This window comes from Danio rerio, chromosome 11, assembly GCF_052040795.2.
Source record: "Danio rerio strain M-AB ecotype USA chromosome 11, GRCz13ab, whole genome shotgun sequence".
In the NCBI taxonomy this organism is placed as follows: domain Eukaryota; kingdom Metazoa; phylum Chordata; class Actinopteri; order Cypriniformes; family Danionidae; genus Danio; species Danio rerio.
The window spans coordinates 44320366-44340854 of NC_141031.1; the positions used below are offsets into that span (position 1 = coordinate 44320366).

A 20489-nucleotide genomic window follows, 5' to 3' on the forward strand; every position below is an offset into this window, starting at 1 on the left:
AGGATCAGAAAAGATGTATGAGACCTGTGGGAATGGACAGACAATACACCAGTGGTGCGTGCAAAATAAGGCCAGTTTATTAGGCACAAGGGCAGCATGCTGCAGCTGAGGAGGAGCGCTGGTGAACGTTACAACCCCCTGGCTGGGGATGTGATCTTTGGGCAAAGCAGAGTATGGGGAAGCCCTGACAACATATAACACTTCACATGAGGTGCCACAGCAATAACTGCAAATAGAAATAATCTACAGCTGAGAAGGCAGAAAAGCTCCAAAATGCAAGATGATTAAGGAAATCAGACCTGGCCCACGACAAATGTCATAAGTGTGAGTGAATGGCTGTCTCCTCGTTTTCTCTAGCCTGCAAATGATGTATTTAATTGTGTTTTGTTACTTGTAACCACTTGCACTGTATCTGGTTAACTCTTCATATTCTCATAACGCATCTAATGCCACGTTAAACGTGACGCGTAACGCTTTGTTTACAGATTTAAATGAGTTTGTGAGCTCGTGTCTCACTGCCGTTTGTCGTTGATATGGCCACCGTCAGCTGTTCCTACACACGTGCAGCGGTCAAGGTTCAGAATACTTCAGCTTTTGCTGCTGTGTGGATTAATTCTGAATGTGTGTCATGGTTAAGAATGGAGCAATATGCTGGTGTTTGACTACACTGCTTTTGGTGGTAAGGTGTCTGAATAACACTGTTGAGTAAGTTTTACTATGAAGTGTGTTTCAGGCGTTCACTGCGATCGGATCCGATACCAATGTTGCGAACCACGGGCTTGAGAAATCGTGCTGGCCATTTGTCTCACGCTGAACACTGTCGACCAATTACAACATGCTATCATAGGTCCAATCAGCGCAGATTAGCTTTGCGCTAAAGAGGGATTTGAGAACAAATGAATTGCTGAACGATTCGCTGGGATAATTAGGTAAAAATAAATGCATATTATAACACCATGAAAGTGTTTTTTGACCTTGCATTCAGATCAGTAAGTTATTGGAGATCCATATAACCAAAATATGACCCTTTTTCATGTATAATATGAGCTCTTAAAGCTAATGATATCCTGATGATCCCACCAAAAAAGCATTTAAATATAATGATGTATGCTCAATGCACTGTAAATGCTATTTAATGTTGCCTATGAAGTTTGTCCTGTAAGAGAAGCCCAGTGTAGTTCACACTGCACACCTGTGATGTGTTCTTTGACTCAGCAAATATATCATCCAGCTTAATAGAGAAGAAATGCATGTCCAGAACTCTCTACCTGTCCAATCACATCATTGCAGTGTGCTTTTATGCAGACATTTCAAACATGCTCGTCTGTCTTCTTTCTTGTGTCTCTTTCCGTTCCTCCTTGCACCCGTCGTTCCTCCATATGGTTGGATGTAGAGCTGACTGTGCAGAGCGCTGTGTTCGTGTGATGTAAGGGGGAGGGACCCTGCGTTTAACGCATCTACCGTGTTCCTCGGTCTCTATTCACGGGCATTGTCTCGGGAGACTCGCTTCAGTCTCTCTCTCCTTCCCATCCGCCCCCTCTCACGCACTCAGGCATACAGGCACACACATTGACAGGGAAGCGTGGAGGATAAACCCACTCACCATTCCCGTCTCATCTCCCCCTCCCTCCTTTTCTCTCTTGCCGTCGTCGTTCCTGACGCTCGGCGGAGGGAATCTGGCTGCACCACCCAACTCTTCATCAGCCTCGCCGAGCAGGAATCACTGCATCAGGCATCGGCAGAGGTGGGTAGACGAGCTCTGGTGCTCCTCTCTCTTTGCCGTTAGCGGATGTGTGCGTGTGAATGTACCGTGCAGGCGAAAGGGAATCCTGTCTTTTCCGTCTCGGGATCTGCTTGCTGCATTGAGAGGCATATCTGCATATACCATCTTGCACAGAGTTTTACCGTCTGCCTGCTTCCCATTGTGCTAAATGATTAATGCATGCTGTGTCTGCTTAAATTAGCATCAGGCATCATAACATTTAACTGTGAGGATGTCTGGAGTAGAGGAAGCTTTTGATGGCTGAATATGAGCATCCTGCTCTCACCTGCTGCAGTGCCCATCTGTTGCCCACAAACGCTGGCTTTACGCTACGCAGTCCCACTTTGACGATGCGGACTCTCTGGCTTCATTTATAGTAGGTGCTAGGTAATGTGAAGACGAGGCTGTGTTATGATTTCTGCGAGCTGTCATGGCATTATGAGTAGCGTCTGCTTGAGAGGAAGTGGATCTTCCTGCTAGGTCGTATGTGTGGATGGTGTCGCTCTGCCTCTGGGCACTGGGCCGAGGCTGGTGAACGTAAAAAGGTGCAAGTCGCAGGGATTTGGTGCAGTAAGTTTTTTTTTTTAAAGGCAGCCAGCTGGAGTATTGAAGGTGTCTCGCTCTAAAGGTTGGAGCTTTTGTATATGATGGCCATCACTTTGGTGTTGTGAGATCCCTATCAGGCTTGCAAGATCTTTGTGTTGTTTTTTGAACTTTGCGGTGGTAAACTGCTGCAGCGCATTACATGTGTGATGCACAGATAGCTCATGAGGGCAGATGTCGTAATATTTCCTTTGTAGTATAGGCCTATAGAATAAACTGTCAGTCAGGGGCAAACAATTCTTGTTGATTTTAGCTTGGGTAAACAGATGTGGTATGAAACACGGCATGAATCTAAATATTAAGTAGGTCTGTACTATTATTGATTAGTCTAATTATTGCAGTCTAGGCTGTAGTGTTGTCAAAAATATTGATATTTTGATTAATCGTTACCTTAGAATTATTTGGTTCTCTGACATTTTTGTCAAAATTAGGTTATTGAAATATTCGTATTAAATAACAGCTTATTTACATTATGGGATGTTTATTTTTAAGTTGTTTACATTCATTCATTCATTTTCTTGTCAGCTTAGTCCCTTTATTAATCCGGGGTCGCCACAGCGGAATGAACTGCCAACTTATCCAGCAAGTTTTTTTTTACGCAGCGGATGCCCTTCCTGCCGCAACCCATCTCTGGGAAACATCCACAGACTCATACACTAAGGACAATTTAGCCTACACAATTCACCTGTACCGCATGTCTTTGGACTGTGGGGGGGAAACCGGAGCACCCGGAGGAAACCCACGCAAACGCAGGGAGAACATGCAAACTCCACACAGAAACGCCAACTGAGCCGAGGCTCGAACCAGCAACCCAGCGACCTTCTTGCTGTAAGCCGACAGCACTACATACTGCGCCACTGCTTCGCCCACTTGTTTACATATAAAGAATTTTTAATTAACACATACTGTTTGCTATGGAATGCAAAAACTTTAAAGCTCATTATCTCAAAATCTTTCAGAACGCAGATAGAACCTTATAATTCCAAGGTGACGAAATATCAATGCTGGAATATTTAAAACAGTATGATCCTGCTCTGGATATGAGGGCACTACAGTACACAGCCCTGTCTCCTCTCTATCCGTGGTAAGTGCTGAAACTCTTCAACCAATTTTGGTCGAGAAGGTTTTTGGTTTGTGAACAAATCGACAAGATAGGACATGGACAGGCCAATATGTTACTCACAGTATCGAAAATGCTATTGAATATCGATATTTTTCAAATTCCGTATTGAAGTTACAGAATAAATTTTCGTACTGTTGAATTTCACATTGTGCCATCCACATGGCATGCAGGGGAAAAATATTATAAATATTATATTTTACATTAGCTGTGGTTTTTAATCCTAGTTATTTGGGTCCACCACTCTGCTTTTTATGTTTGGCTCTTATAAAAAGCTGGTGAACTGAACCAGGTGTGTTAAATAAGGAAGATACAAATGTGCAGTGAGTCTCCAGGACTGCAGTTAAGAACCACTGATATTAGTCTGGGGCTGTTTTTATTGTCAGCGGCGTTCCTCGCTGCAGAATTTGGGAATTTCTTAACTTTTCAAACGCCAATGGAAGCGTCAGCCAATCAGATTGCTTTATGCATATACCCCAGCTCAGATAGTAGCCGATTACGGACTAATTTAATTGGCTGACACTGCTGACAATTGCATCAGCCCCAACTTCACGCACTCGGTCAAGCGTTGACAACGAAGCCCTGTGTTAATGCATGGAAACAGTCCTTAAAGATGTTTTTTATAACATCTCAAAGTTCATCTCATTCTTCTTTGTACTTAATATAAGCTGCAGCCCTGATAATAATTTTAAAAAGACAGGATGGGAGGTATTTAGATGTTCGATGTGATCTTGAGACACTGGGTGAGAATGCAATAGGATGAAATGTAGAGTTAAATATCTTGCAGAGATATTACTTTCATTTTTTTCTGCAGATGTTATATGCCTTAAAAGATGCAGGACTGTTTTTCAAGCAAACTTGAAGGATGATCTGCATGTAGATTTAAGGTTATCCTCAGAGAGAAGTCCTTAACAGTTTTCTCTAATCATCCTGTGGTGCAGATGCAGAGCTGCTGTCTTGGCGCATTAGTCATGTTAGGGAGTCTCACCGGGGAGAAGGTGTGCACTTGCAGATCTGTGTAACCTGCGGCATTTATCACACCTGTCTGCATCACAGGTGTGTGTTAATGTGTGTAAATCTTTGCATGTTTTGTTATTTAGACCTCCCAGCCGTTTTGCCAAAGCGTTAGTACGTTTGGACTATACAAGTTCCGAAATGGACACTCACCAAGTGCCCAATGTAATAATGAAAATGTCTTTTTTTTTTTTTTTTTTTTTTGAAGAAATTGCAAAATAATACAGAAAAAAAGAGGAAATCAGAGATACAATACTTTAACATGAAACTCATTATAGGAAGTCAGACTGTTTGTTGTAGTTACATAATTCAAAGATTAAATGGCAACGCATTTTTGATTATATACTGCTTTTATAATGAAATGGACAGTTGAGGCAGGTCAGGAGTCAGGACATATTTAATGCTTGGCTTTGTTGAAATGAATCCCTTAAACTAATAAACTTCTTATAATTAGTTAATCTATAATTATAGATGACTGATCCCTAATTATTTCTTAACTTAAGGGCTTTTATTGCAATTTTCCATTTCTTAAATGATTTGTTACTTGCCATTGTTATTTGGTTGCTGTTGGTATTATAAAATAGTCTTATCAAATGTGTATTTAATGTGTGTGTTTGTGTTCTCATAGATGCACGCCATGATTTTGCCAAGTACAATGCCATCTTGATTAACATCTATGTTGATCCTGGAACATTTATCCATGCCTATTCCCTACCCCTAAACCCAACCATAACTGTAAATTATTCCCAAAATCAGAGGGGAATAATAGTTGGATGACAGAAGTGCTTAAACCTAACTGTAAGCTTAAACTTAACATAAATGGTAAATGTATCCCTTAATTCTGATTGGCTGATTGAAATGTTGTTCCAGGATCAATGTAGATGTTAATCCAGAACGTCTGCTACTTGGTGAAATCAGGTTGGCTTCGCTTAGATGGCCTCAGACATATTCCTGGATGGGCTGAAATACACTTTGCACTTTTTGCTATTTTATGGGTATTTTATTTTAACTTTGCTCTGCTTATTTTAACATCATACCATTAATGACACTTAGTAATGCACCAAATTTTCATGGCTGAATCAGATTTATAAAATATACAGTGCATCCAGAAAGAATAGCGCTTCACTTTTTCCACATTGTGTATGAGCGTACTCGCACTGTACAGTTGGCTAGAACCGGGCCAAAGCATGCTTGTCCCCCTTACTGTCTCCCCCCGACGGCCCTCACTCACATTACATTCGAGCCTGGGCACGCTTGCGTCATCTGTTGCGCTGGTCAGAAGCGCTCTCGCTCAGCACAGTGGAGATTTCTTTAGTTATGTCGTTTGACATGCAGGGACATGCAGTCAAATATTTCAATCATAAATATTATGAACCGCACTCGGGCACACCTCTTTCAACCGGGCCAAGGCTTGCCAAGGGAACCGTAACTGAGCCCAATTCAGCGCACTCACACTTCTCAAACAATCCGGAAAGTGAGCCTGAGCACGGTTCAGATAGCATAGAGTGAGTAGGCCCTATGTTACAGTTTTATTCCAAAATGGATTAAATTAATTTATTTCCTCAACATTCTACACACAATACCCCATAATAACAATGTGAAAAAAGAGTTTTCAAAATTGTTGCAAATGTATTACAAAAAAACCTTAAAGATCACATGTACATCAGTATTCACAGCCTTTGCTCAATACTTTGTTGATGCACCTTTGGCAGAAATTACAGCCTTAAGTCTTTTAGAAAATGATGCCACAAGCTTGACACACCTGTCTTTGAGAGTTGTTGACCATTTCTCTTTGCAGAACCTCTCAAGCTCTATCAGGTTGGATGGGAAGCGATGGTGTACAGCCATTTTCAAATCTCTCCAGAGATGTTCAATAGGATTTAGGTCTGGGCTCTGGCTGGGCCACTCAAGGACATTCACTGAGTTGTTGTGAAGCCACTCCATTGATGTTTTGGTGGTGTGCTTTGGGTCATTGTCCTGCTGGAAGATGAACCGTCGCCCCAGTCTGAGGTCAAGAGCACTCTGAAGCAGGTCTTTATTCAGGATGTCTCTGTACATTGCTGCATTCATCTTTCCTTCTATCCTGACTAGTCTTCCAGTTCCTTCTGCTGGAAAACATCCCCACAGCATGATGCTGCCACCAACATGCTTCACTGTAAAGTTAGTATTAGCCTGGTGATAAGTGGTGCCTGGTTTTCTCCAAACATAATGCCTGGCATTCACTCAAAAGAGTTCTTTCTTATGGTCTGGTAGTCCTTTAAATGCCTTCTGGCAAATTCCAGTTGGGAAGTGGCTTCAGTCTGACCACTTTACCATACAGGCCTGATTGGTAGATTGCTGCACAGATGGTTGGCCTGTAAGGTTCTCCTTTTTCCACAGAAGAATGCTGGAGCTCAGACAGAGTTACCATCAGGTTATTGATCTCCTCCCTGACTAAAGCCCTTCTGCCCCGATCACTCAGCTAAGATAGCCGGCCAGCTCTAGGAAGAGTCCTGGTGGTTCCAAACATCTTCCACTTACGGATGATGGAGGCCACTGTGCTCATTGGAACTTTCAGAGCAGCAGAAAATTTTCTGTAACCTTTCCCAGCCTAGAGACAATCCTGTCTCGGAGGTCTACAGACAATCCCTTTGTCTTCATGCTTGGTTTGTGCTTTGACATGCACTGTCAACCCTGGGACCTTATATAGACTGCTGTAGGCCTTTTCAAATCATGTCCAATCTACTGAATTTACCACAGGAGAACTTCAGTGAAGCTCCTGAAACGTCTCAAGAATGATCAATGGAAACAGAATGTACCTGAGATCAGTGGCAAAGGCTTTGAATACTGATGTACATGTGATTTTTATTTTTTATTTTTAGCTTTTTTAATTTTAATAAATTCGCAACAATTTTAAAAACTCATTTTTTACATTGTCATTATAGGGGATTGTGTGTAAATCTTTGAGGAAAAAAATTAATTTGATCCATTTTGGAATAAGGCTGCAACATAAAAAAATGTGGAAAAAGTGAAGCTCTATGAATACTTTCCGAATGCGCTGTATATTAAGTCACCAAAAATGATTGTATTTTTTGTTAATGTATTAATTATTGTGACATGGAGTACTGCTTGTTTTGTGAATAATGAAAAAGAGACTCAGGAAATTCTTTGAAGTCACGCAGAATACAGATTTATGCTGTGTGTAAATGTGCCCAGTTTCCACTGCTTCTATTGGCTGAGATTTAGACAGCCTGTGTGATGATGAGTGTGAGACAGACCTTTCTCTCCAGGGGTTCAGGACACAGATCATCCCTCCACCTGTTCCCTGGCTATATTAAAGACAACAATACTATCATTCATCTGCTTCAGTGCAAACCAAGCCATTTGCTTTTCATTAGAGTTTGGGGTCTTTTCAAATTTTCTCTGACCTACATCTGCATGTTTATTTCTATCCTAACTAGCACGTTAATTATGTCCAGCCTCATTTGCCTAGAGCCATGTTTCAGTGGAAATCACGGTACAGTTAGCATCTAATTTAAAAAAAGGAAACGATAACTTGTCTTATTACGACCAAAGCGTTCAGTTGAGTTAACTCTGTTATTGTTCCTTCACTGCATAATTGCAAAAATAGAAAATAATGCAAAAGAGCTGAATATGCTAATTATGTACGACTCCTTTCTCCCCTCATTACTGTTCAGCTAAAGCATAGTCGGTTGCTCTTTTTTTTTTTCATATACAAACAAATATCTTGACCATTTAGATTGTGCTGTTGAAGCCAAGCAATGTTATCAGATTGTTCTAATCAGCACTGCATCTTTGCCAGTATAATACATCACAGTCCACTAAGAGTGACCTTTCAATAATGGAAGCTCTGGTTCTGATAAAGCACTAAATTGATTCTATTTCATGAACAGATACTGGTCAGATGGCTGAATTGTCCTCTGGCCTACGGTTTCGTTTTTTTTATATATATACAAATTTTAGTTGGGAATGAGGGATGTTTTTTATTTAGGCAGAAGTGTATCGGCATGTTAATTATGGTGGCTTGAGAAAGCCAACATACTGTTATTCTACATCAGTGGTTCTCAAAGTGGGGGTCAGGACCCCTTGAGGGGTCGCGGAACAATGAAGGGGGGTCGCCTGGTGATTTCCAAAAATCTACTTATTATTATTAGGCCATAAGAATTACCATTTTTTATCCGTCGTTTATAGTTACTATAGTAGCTTATTTACTTGTTCTATTGGATTGCAACCCCTGGGGTAAATATATTATATTAAAGACAGCAATAGCGTCAGATGCAGCAGATTGATTTTATAACACCAGGTTAAACTTTCGCGCCCATTTACAGCACTGACATACATAAAAAAAAAATAAACGAAGAATAAACTTGGGTCTATTGGTGTGTGTGTGCGCCATTGAATGCAAGTTTTCTGTATTTATAACCACCTCAGAGGATATTGGGGGTCGCGAGTCACTGGCATTGTTATTTTAGGGGTCGCGTGCTGAAAAGTTTGGGAACCCCTGCTCTACATAAACTTATTCTTATTCCTCTAGACTATTTTAAGAACACATCTCCTTTTAGGAGGCCATATTACAACCACCAAACTAAATCCAAACCTCTAAACCATACTGAATTAAGTTGCTATATCTTTTCCAACTGATCCGACTTATTGTTTTCCCAAAACTGTTCCGGATAATTTAGAAAAGTCCTTTTGACTTAACATTGGACCAAAATTAGTGACGTCATAACTTTGCGCCAGACTGTCCACAAGTTTTGGGCTGGGCTCATTTACCTCAGACTACCAATCTGCTAATCAATAATGACCTTTCAACTTACCAGCCACACCCTAGCAACCATTTACGGCACCCTAGCAACTGTCCTATAGACTCCCATATTAAAAAAAAACTGCCATTGACTTTACATTAAACATACTAACGACACACCAATTCACACTAGCAGTATACCAATCCATACTAGAAACATACTAATCATGCTAGAAACATACTAGCCACATGCTAATTCATACTAGAACCGTGCTAATATATGTTAGCAACTGCCTAGCAACACTTTAGCAACCATTATCTGTTCATGAAATAGAATCAATTTAGTGCTTTATAAGAACCAGAGCTTCCATCATTGAAGGGTCACTCCTGCAGAATGCCTTAGCAACCACCTAGCAACAGCTCAGAACACCCTAGCAACCGCCTAAAAATACCTTAGCAACCACCTAGCAACGCCATAGCAACCACCTAGCAACAGCTCAGAACACCCTAGCAACCATATAGCAACACCTTAGCAACCACCTAGCAACACCTTAGCAACGCCTTAGCAACCATCTAACAACAGCTTAGCAACCCCTTAGAACACCCTAGCAACCGCCTAGCAACACCTTAGCAACCGCCAAGCAACACCTTAACAACCACTTAGCAATGACCTAGCAACCACCTAGCAACGCCTTAGCAACCACCTAGCAACCACTCAGAACACTCTAGTAACCCCCTAGCAACACCTTAGCAACCTACAAACACCCTAGCAACCATCTAGCCACACTTGAGCAATGACCTAGAAAACCTTAGCAACCGCCTAGCAACGTCTTAACATCGACCCATAACACCCTAGCAACTGCCACGAACACCTTAGCAACACCTTAGCAACCATTCAGAACACCCTAGCAACCACCTAGCAACATCTTAGCAAATCCATAGGACTAAGATAAAAAGTTATCAAACAGCGCTTTATAGTTTTTGGTGGAGTCTAACAGTATTGACAACATACAGAAATTCAAAAATCAAATGCAAATGAACATATAATTAACACAAATTATCTTGGTTAAAGTTGCAACTTTATTATGGAATCAGATCAGTCTCAAAAACAGTACAATTACATAATAAACTTCCTCCATGCACAGCACAATTCAGTTACAACATCCAGTTTGTAAATTCAAAAAACAACTCGTAAATATAACCGACAATTTGTGAATTCACAAGTAAAAATCAGAAATCTTTTCGCCAAATTAATTGGATTTGTGTATTTATGAGTCACGTTTTAAATTTACGAATTGGATTTGTGTATTTATGAATTAAGTTTTGAATGTACCAATTGGAATTGTGAATTTACGAATCGCTTTTTGGGTCACTAGTTGGATTTTTTTTTTTTTATATTTATGAATCATGTTATGAATTAACAAAATGGATTTGTGTATTTACGAATTATGTTTTGAATTTACGAATTGGATTTTTTGTCTTTATGAATCGTGTTTTGAATTTACGAATTGAAATTGTGTATTTACGAATTATGTTGTGAATTTACGAATTGGATTTGTGTGTTTATGAATCACGTTGACTGCACTGTGGTGCAGTGGGTATCAGGTTCACCTTACAGCAAGAAAGCCGCTGGTTTGAGTCTCAGCTGGGTCAGTTGCCGTTTCTGTGAGGCGTTTGCAGGTTCTCCCCATGTTTGCGTGGGTTTCCTCTGGTTACTCCGGTTTTCCCCACAAGTCCAAAGACATGGGGTACAGGTGAATTGAGTAGGCTAAATTGTCCATAGTGTATGTGTGTGAATGAGTGTGTATGGTTTCCCATTGATGGGTTGTAGTTCAAAGATCAAGTTGACGGTTCATTCCACTGTGGTGACCCCAGATTAATCAAGGGACTAAGCCAAAAAGTAAATGAATGAATTGCATATTAAATTTACAAATTTTATTTGTGTATTCATGAATCGTGTTTTGAAGATATGAGTTGTGTTCTGAACTTACAAATTGGATTTTGTAAATGTGAATTGTGTTGCGGATGTATGAATTATATTTTGTAATTGTATTATTTTTTAGACTGATCTGGCTCCATGCTTTTATAATTTCTTCTGCCCAAATGAATGTGTTTGAGATCCTTTGACGTGACTATACTGCAGATTTGCACATTGCGATATCGATGTTGAAATGATATATTGTGCCGTCCTAATCCTTAAGTTTTGTTATTTATTTCTGCTACAGTATTTCAGTGACCTGTATTTGCATTCATCATCATATTTTTGTTCTTAATGAAGCTCTAGCCAGAGGCTGTTTAGAGGTCCTGTTCTGTCGTTGACTAAATGTTGTTCTGTAACAGTATCAGTCAAAGAGAACGCGGTCACATTCCGTCGGTCAGGTCTCTCGTCGGACAATCACGTGTGTGTGCTGCAGGGTGAGCCTCAGGCCAAAAGAGAACAGAGTGAGAATACAAGAGCAGAAAGAGGTAGAGAAAAGAAAATCACGCACACACATAAGAGCTGAGAAAAATAGTCGAGAGGAGAATCGGAGAGGCACAAGACAGGATGACTATTGCTGAGTAAAGCTGCTTCTCTGCTATGCAGTCGCTCTCGAACCAATCGCTGCTTTGCTGCGTGACTAAACTCACCAATTGGATCAGTCTCTGTTTATGTTCTGATGTGTGTGTATTTGTGTGTGTGCAGGGCACCTCTGCTCTAGTATGCACGTTTTAAAAGGTGAGCAGGAAATTGTATAGTGTCAATGATGCTGATGGTTTTGTTGCAGTGGATTATGATGCACTTTTACCTGATTTGACCCACTATTGACAGAACTATCATACTGGGGTCAGTTTGACAGAATGCTGATTCACGCTAGAGATTATATGCCATGTGAGAGAAACGTTGTCACTATTTTCGATTGTCTGAAATGAGGGCAGAGTACATGCCAATGATGAATTTGGTCACTAGCCCCTTTCACACATACAGACCTTTCCGGAAAATTTCCGGCAATGTGTGTATGTGTGAACAGGCCCTTTTTGAAAATACCAGTAAATTCGTTCTGGCAATTTTCCGGAAAGAGAAGTTGTAACAATACCGGTAATTTGCCGGAATGCTGCGCTGTTTGAATGCAGAAGATTGCCGGAAAGCGTGCGTACACGTCTAGAACATGCTGATGCGAGACGTCTACTTCAGCCAATCAGAACAGTCAGACGCATTCACGTCTGCGCGGTTTATAAAAAATAAAAGCCTTTGAATATTTTTCCAGACACCTTTAGCTGCTAGATGTTAGTCAGATAACATTTATATGTTTTTTTCTTAATGCCAACGGTGTTAATAATTATCGATAATATGCTTATGATAAGCCGTTGTTTGTTTACCTTCAAGCTCTGCGTCGCGTGTGCCCATGAAGCAGCTGGTGAGCCAGCACACACACATACACACATCATGAACATCTCGACATGCGAAAGTGTGTCTCTATATGTTTTCATCGAAGTTGTTCACAACACTGATCCATCCAGAGTTTGTAATGTAGTCAAGCGTTTACAAATACAAGCGCAGCCGTTTAGAGCTCATTTCTGGTTAATGATGTCAGAGTTTACCGGTATTTTGGAATGGATGTGTGAATGCTCTTTTCCGGAAAAATTCCGTAACGTCCTCGCCTGTGTGAACAGCGCTTTTTTGAATCTACCGGTAAAGTCGTTCTGGAAATTTTCCGGATATTTACTGGTATCAATTGTGATATCAGCATTTGCAAACAGCAGTGTTTACTTGGCTGATTGACAGTCTGTTTGCACTTTTAATTGCGTAAATGTTTAATGTGTGAATGTAAATGTGCTTAAATGTGAATTAGGGCTGGACAATATTTTGATATCAATATAGACCGCGGTAGCTTTTTTTTTTAAATAACGGTGATATGAGTTTTAAACCCATTTCTGGAGTTTCGATAAAAATATGCGTCTGAAATTTAATCTATCCGACCTCGTAATATATTTGGGAGCATTTGTGTGACTGCATATTATGTAGGGGTGTCAAAATTAATAGTTTTTTCGGTGCACTGTGATGCAGACGCGGACAATTCGGTATCGGTTCAGTAATAATCATAACCGGTTATTATGTACTGACGTCATTTATCTCCTACGCACTCTGTTGCGAGGGAGGTGAGTGCCGGTATTTACAACACTCGGGAGCCAACTCAGGGCCAGCCCGTGGCATAGGCAGTGTAGGCAAACACTGTACATCCAGGGGGCGCCAGAAATGAGCGCGGTTCAGTTGGTTTTGTTTTCGATATTCCTGACACATTCAGTTTTAGCCGCAATAACTCAAAAACCTCTTACCCTAAAAAGATCTAAAGTGTGTTTCCTACAAAAAGACAAAGCTGGTTATGTTTCACAGCTGTCTTTTTTTTTTCTTTCGCTCGACATTACGACCACTGCTCCCTTTAAACCCTCACAATATGCGTTTAGCCGAGAGAGCTCGTGCGGAGCGGAGCTTTCAGTAAGGGACTGTTAGAAAAGTGCTTCTTTTTTTCGTTTTTTTTTTTTATTATTATTTGTTTTCCGCTCCGCTCATCGCGAGCTCTCCCGGCTAAACACATATTGCGAGGGCTAAAGTGTGTGTGTGTTTGTTTGGTGCTGTCTATGTTTGTGTATGTGTGTGAATGAGAGACGGTGTGGTGCTGTGTGTCTGTGTGTTCATACCATAGCTTGTTATAACCTCCCCCCAAAATATAACAAGGTGTATGAAAAGCATCGTCAATGCACCGGGAAATCGAATTGCACCGAATCGATGGCATGATAATCGTAACCGAACCAAACCATGAGACCAGTATATGTTCCCACCTCTAATATAATGGGTGTAGTGAGACCTGTTTTGATTTTGTCTAAAAACATGTGTCTTTTCGCCGCTATATTGGTTCATATAATCTGTCAATCACTCAAGGCCTTCCGCTGTCTGATGACGGAGCTTTTGTTGACCGCAGGAATTGCAAGCGGCTGAAGCGTGAAAAGTACACAGGTCTGCCAACCCTACATAAACGTACAAATAAAGGCGCAGATGACATCGATTATGACATGTGGTTTATGTTGATCCACCGGCTGAGATCAATCGTGTGTTTCCAGGTAATGTGCCGAATCTCGATGCGTTGCAATCACTGCGTGTTCAGTGCAAATGTCTGCTAAATATAATATCTAACACTGTACACATCATTGCCAAAGAAGCTCGCCCTTACTAAGTTTAAACTGAATCTGTGACGTATAACAAAGCGGTATTGCGCTGGTGGTCATTGCGAGAATCCTGCTCTGCCTGCTCGTATATTGTTACGGCTGACTCGCCTACTTTATTCCACAAACACAGAAAAATAAAAATCAGCTCATAACGAGACTGAGAATTTAAGGGTGCTTTCACACCTGTGAATCGATTCAGTTGTTCCGAAACAGGGATTACAATTGTTACATTGTTGCTCTTTGCTTTTGGAGCGGTTCGCTTTCACACTGCAAAGTTTCTAATCGGACCAAAAGAGCTAAAACAAGTCACGTGCGAGTAAACTCTCCTCACATTGGTCAGAGTGTCAGGGTTTATTTTGCAGCGTCCCGCTCAGCTGTCAGGAGAGGTGATGGTTTGGTGGTGTTTGACAAGGTGCGCATGACATGTCTGAGGAGAGATGCGGTGGGGAGGGGTGAGAAGGGTGTGCGACGATGCCTATTTGAGGACCGGGAGGGAGACGCGAGATTACCGGGAGATCATCACTCGTTTGCGGGCATCCGGAGACTCGCAAAACTTCCCGCCCTACTCATAATTCTCTCTTCATATAGCCGTATGCCTATTGCATATCCATAAAACACTGTGATATAACCGCGATCGGATCGCTTTCTCACTGTAATCGAACCGCTCCAGGGTTTGTTTCAATCGAGCCGAGACCACCTCACCCAGGCGGTCTCGGAGCAATTACTTTGGCGCGGAACAGAGCGCGATTGCCCTGTTCACATATGCCAAACGAACCGCGCTAACTGGGCAATCGAGACATGCTCCGAAACAAAAGTGCAGGTGTGAAAGCACCCTAAAATGACACAAACCCAAACCAAAACTTTTAAAATTGATAGAAGTGAGACTCTACTTTCTTTTGTCCGTTCCTTCTTGAGATGTTATTTTTCTATTGAGTTACTGATGACTGTTTTGCAGCTTCCAGAATTGAACTGAATGATTTATTTTAATCTTTCGTTTGTTTTGTTGCAGAAATATTATTTATTAAATTGACATGCATATAAAAACATATTTCTTACTGCAATGCTTCATTTTTGTTTGATGCAATCCATAAATGTATTTTTCATAAAGTAACAAACTTCATACATTTAATTCTGTTTTTGTACCCCTACCCCTTCTCCTTGGCCCTTACAACCGAGGGTTAAGAGGAAGGGCTTTAAAATGTACCCCTAAAAAATGGGACAGCACTACAGCACCTGCACACGTCATCATATGTGCTCACGATCTCCTGCTTCATGTGATATCAGACGATCGCGACCGCTAAAGTTATTCCAGTTGTTTTATTTTTGGGTATTCATCTTCAGAAAACCACTGAATGCATATATTATTTTATCATAATGATCTAATGTGGCAATAAGATTGTAACTATACTGTGTATTTACACAGTGGCCATATTCATCTCTGTACATATTTTTTTACAATAGCATTAATCCACATAGTATCTTCAGTGACATTATTATGCGCGCACACACAGACCTTTACATTAGTTTGCTTCAGCCCACACAATCTGCTCTTCTGTTGTGTGTAGAACCACAGCTGACTTCTGTTCAAAGTGTTGCGCAATCACTCATAGGTGTCTCCATACAAAACCCCCAGCATAAACCACGAACTCTTAAAATGTGAGCTTTTGCTTACTGCTCCTGAAGCTCCTGTTCAGTGTTTGCATATGTTGTGTGTTGCCTGTTTAGTTTTTTTCCAGAGCATATTGCGAGATGTTGATTAAGTGTGAAGATTGCCTTTTTTTTTTTTAAAGAGCAGTCAGGAAACTAAGGTCCTTCGGGCAATTGCATTGAAAACAGCACAGATCTGAGTCACATGTGTGGACATGTATGTAATTAGACAGATGGCCTGTGTTTTTGTTCATGTGTTTATGGATGTTATATATAGATGCTGGATGGCTCCTTCAGGCAGAGCGACCAACACAATGTGTCACTTCAGTTGGGGTCAAGTGTATAGAATGTGTATAGTAATGTGTTCTCGTCTGTGATGTGAACGTGAGTGTATGGTGTGGGTTTTTGTTGTTACTATTTATAATAATGCCATTTTCCCATGTATTAGCATTCAAGCCTGATCACATATGTGATACTGAATTTCAACAAACTAACATCCAATATCAAGTTGTCTTTATAGATAGATAGATTAATTGATTGATCCATCCATCTACCTATCCATCTGCCTGTATTTTAATCTTTCACTACCTTTCAGTCCATCCAACCAACCAAACATCCATCCATCCATCCATCTGTCCGTCTTTAAATCATCCATCCATCCATCCATCAGCCTGTATTTAAATATTTCATTACCTATCAGTCCATCTAACCAACCAAACATCCATCCACCCTTCCTTCCATCCATCCATCCATCTGCCTGTCTTTAAATCATCCATCCATCCACCCATCCATCAGCCTGTATTTAAATCTTTCATTACCTATCAGTCCATCCATTCATCCATCCATCCATCCATCCTCCCATCCATCCATTCATCCATCCGCCTGTTTTTAAATCCATCCATCCATCAATCCATCCATCCATGTGCCTGTAATTAAATCTTCAATCAGTTCATCCATCCATCCATCCATCCATGCATCCATCCATCCATCCATCCATCCATCTGCCTGTAATTAAATCTTTCATTACCTATCAGTCCAACCAAACATCCATCCATCTGCCTGTCTTTAAATCCATCCATCATCCATCTGCCTGTATGTAAATCTTTTATTAACTATCAGTTCGTTCATCCAACCAAACATCCATCCATACTTTCATCCATGCATCTGCTGGTCTTTAATCCATCCATCCATCCATCTGCCTGTATTTAAATCTTTCATTATCTATCAGTCTATTCATCCAACTAACCAAACATCCATCCATCTGCCTGTCTTTAAACCATCCATCCATCCGACTGTATTTAAAACTTTCATTATCCATCCATCCATCCATCCATCCATCCATCCATCCATCCATCCATCCATCCATCCATCCATCCATCCATCCATCCATCCATCCACAAACGCACCCATACACTAACATTCACAAACGCACCCATACACTAACATTCACAAACGCACCCATACACTAACATTCACAAACGCACCCATACACTAACATTCACAAACGCACCCATACACTAACATTCACAAACGCACCCATACACTAACATTCACAAACGCACCCATACACTAACATTCACAAACGCACCCATACACTAACATTCACAAACGCACCCATACACTAACATTCACAAACGCACCCATACACTAACATTCACAAACGCACCCATACACTAACATTCACAAACGCACCCATACACTAAAGCTGCTTTTCCACTATCGTGCCAAACCGTTCTAAGAACACTTCGGTACGGTTACGGTTGTTTCTCCACTGAGCCTGGAACGGCGCGGCACGATTACAAACCGTTCTTGGCCCGGAATTTTCGGCACGGTTAGACAACCGTGCTGAACTGTGCTGATAGATTCTGTGTGTTGACGTCGCGACTCGGTTGCTAAGCTACCACAGCTGGCTCAGCAGAAGCGCGCTAGTCATCAGACATCCTCAATAAACTACAGTACATTTAATATAAAATAATGATCCAGGTCTAAACGATATTTGAAAAGGATTTTAAAACCATAGAGCAATCTCTGGAAGAGAAGTGAATAACTCATCACATTCTTACGAAGATATTTTATTCATTAAAGTTATTATTTTATTGACTTGAATACAGACCTACATCGCTTGCCTGAATGTGAGTTTATTGCACGCAGCGCTGTATTCCACAGCACAAAACTCGCTCTGATCCGGGAGAGACATGCAAGCGACTTGCGCTGCTGACTTTTTTTCCTGCTGCGCATCGAATAAAGCGAATAAAGTCACGCTTTGCATCGTCGATGTCCAAATTCCACAACAACATCACTATATCCATGGAACACGAAATTGCAGACTCTTTTAACAACGAGGAAATAATTGCACTTTTTAATTCAAAGCCAGGACAGCTTGTTAATACCGGCGAGACCACCTGAAGGACGGCATGTTCGTGTTGTAATGTCGGCCGTCCAAAAGACTTTGCTTGAAAGCTTTACGGAGCGGCACTGTAACTGTCCAAGGTACTGTTGTATGATTTATATTATAGCATATGCACTAATAAACAAGTCAAAAGAATGAAATAATTAAATAAATATGGATTCTTAAATGTCAGTATTGCTTTTACTTAAAAAAATATCAATACGTTTTCACAAATGTTTTATAAAAATAAAATGAGCAATTTTTATTATTTCAGCTATAGGCAATTATATGATTCAATTATACATAAGTTATATGACATTTATGAGGCATGTAACATGTTTCTGTGTTTTTTTTTTTGTGGTGATCTTTAATATAGCTACGCAAATATTTTCTAAAACGTCTAGCAATAATTCGCCTACAACTTGTTAGTTAATTATGAACACAAAAATAATTATAATAATAAAAATAAAATGATCAAAATAAAAAGATAATAGAGCATCATTTTGCTAAATATAATAGTGCTTTATATGCTTTAAATCCTGCGATATATTTTCATATTCGTTTTTTTTTTCACTTGCTGCATTCGTTATTTAATGTTTGAATAGTAAAATAAATAACAGCCATCGCTTAATTGGTTTCATTTTACCATCAAAATGTAGTATATTTTATATCATTATCAACTTTTTATATAAAAACGCAGTGTAATTTAAATAATTGTTTAAAATGAAATAATTTAAGTGCTGTGTTTTTATTAGTGAAAGTGCCCGCTCACCTTTGACAAGGCCTGTCCAAAATTATATTTCTGCCACTATAATGCAAATGCACTATTATTGTTGTCTTATCATTGTTTATTTTTCTGTTATGTTCAGAGATTTTAAATATTATTTATTTCCCCTCCAATTATTTTCAATCATCACGTTACATTTTGGTAATTTTCCCTCCAAATAAAATTTAGCCAGAGCTGCGCAACATATGAATAAATAAGGGTGCACATGTACTTATATTTAGCACCCCTATATGATAGAGCGGCATAACAGTGTTTAGTCACATGGTTGCTTTTGCTTTTATGAAAAAAATAAATAAATAGTTTCGGCTCTTATTTAACTTTAATTGAACAAAGGGAGCCGTTTACATTGCGTTACCAAGGCAACTACTGATGCGTTTTGTGTAATGTTTTAAAGAGCTTTGTCGCAGCACGACAGTGGAAAATGAAACCGTATCCGTGCTGTCTGGCCCGGTTTGGCACGGAATGGAACAGTTCTGTTTAAAGAACGATTCAGCACGATAGTGGAAAAGCGGCTTAACATTCACAAACGCACCCATACACTGCGACCAATTTAGTTTATTGAATTCACCTATAAAGCTTCTAATTGAACTGTGGGGGAAACCGGAGCACCCAGAGGAAACCCACGCCAACATGGAGAGAACATGCAAACTCCACACAGAAAAGCCAACTGACCCAATCGAGACTCGAACCAGCGACCTTCTTGCTGTGAGGGCATGTATGGATTAAAGGAAATATATTTCCCGCTTTTTGTAAACCTTGTTTTGCCTTCAGATCACTGAAAGTAAGTTTTAAAAACAACTAAAGTCATTACAAATGTTATTACCGCTTATTAACGGCAGCTGTGACGAGATCTGTCCTCTGTCGGCTAGATCATCTCATTTTGTCTTGTGTTGACTTTGAAGGACTCACCTTTAAAGTCTGCATCCTTCAGAGGATATAGCATCTGAAATGAGAAGCAGTTAAAGTATCAAATTCCATGTTTATTTTTGCAATATATCTCCCGGCGTCCGTCCAAGATATGTTTAAATCAATTACAAATTAACCTACTATGATTCTTTTCATCTTTATGATGACCGAATGCACGCTTTTAAAGCTTCTGTTATGATCAGTCAATGGACTTTTGCTTTTCTTCCTTTTAATTGATGTTTCATTTTGCCTTCAGTGTCCTAAAGGAAAGAGCTCATTTGTGAGATGATGGAAACCTACATTACATTAATCATA

At 40.2% G+C, this 20489-nt stretch overlaps 1 protein-coding gene across 4 annotated transcripts in view; it reads left to right on the forward strand.

The window, feature by feature from the left end:
• The window catches only part of kcnab2a (potassium voltage-gated channel subfamily A regulatory beta subunit 2a), a 241743-nt gene that overhangs the window by 16623 nt on the left and 204631 nt on the right, over positions 1–20489 (forward strand). For 2 of the 4 annotated variants that reach the window (XM_087274281.1, XM_087274284.1), the window contains exon 1: positions 1479–1744. The exons of the other annotated variants lie outside the window; for them this stretch is intronic. The gene's annotated coding sequence lies outside the window, so the exon portion shown is untranslated. Of the gene's footprint in view, positions 1–1478; positions 1745–20489 lie in introns of those variants that run through there. 4 annotated transcript variants of the gene reach the window in all.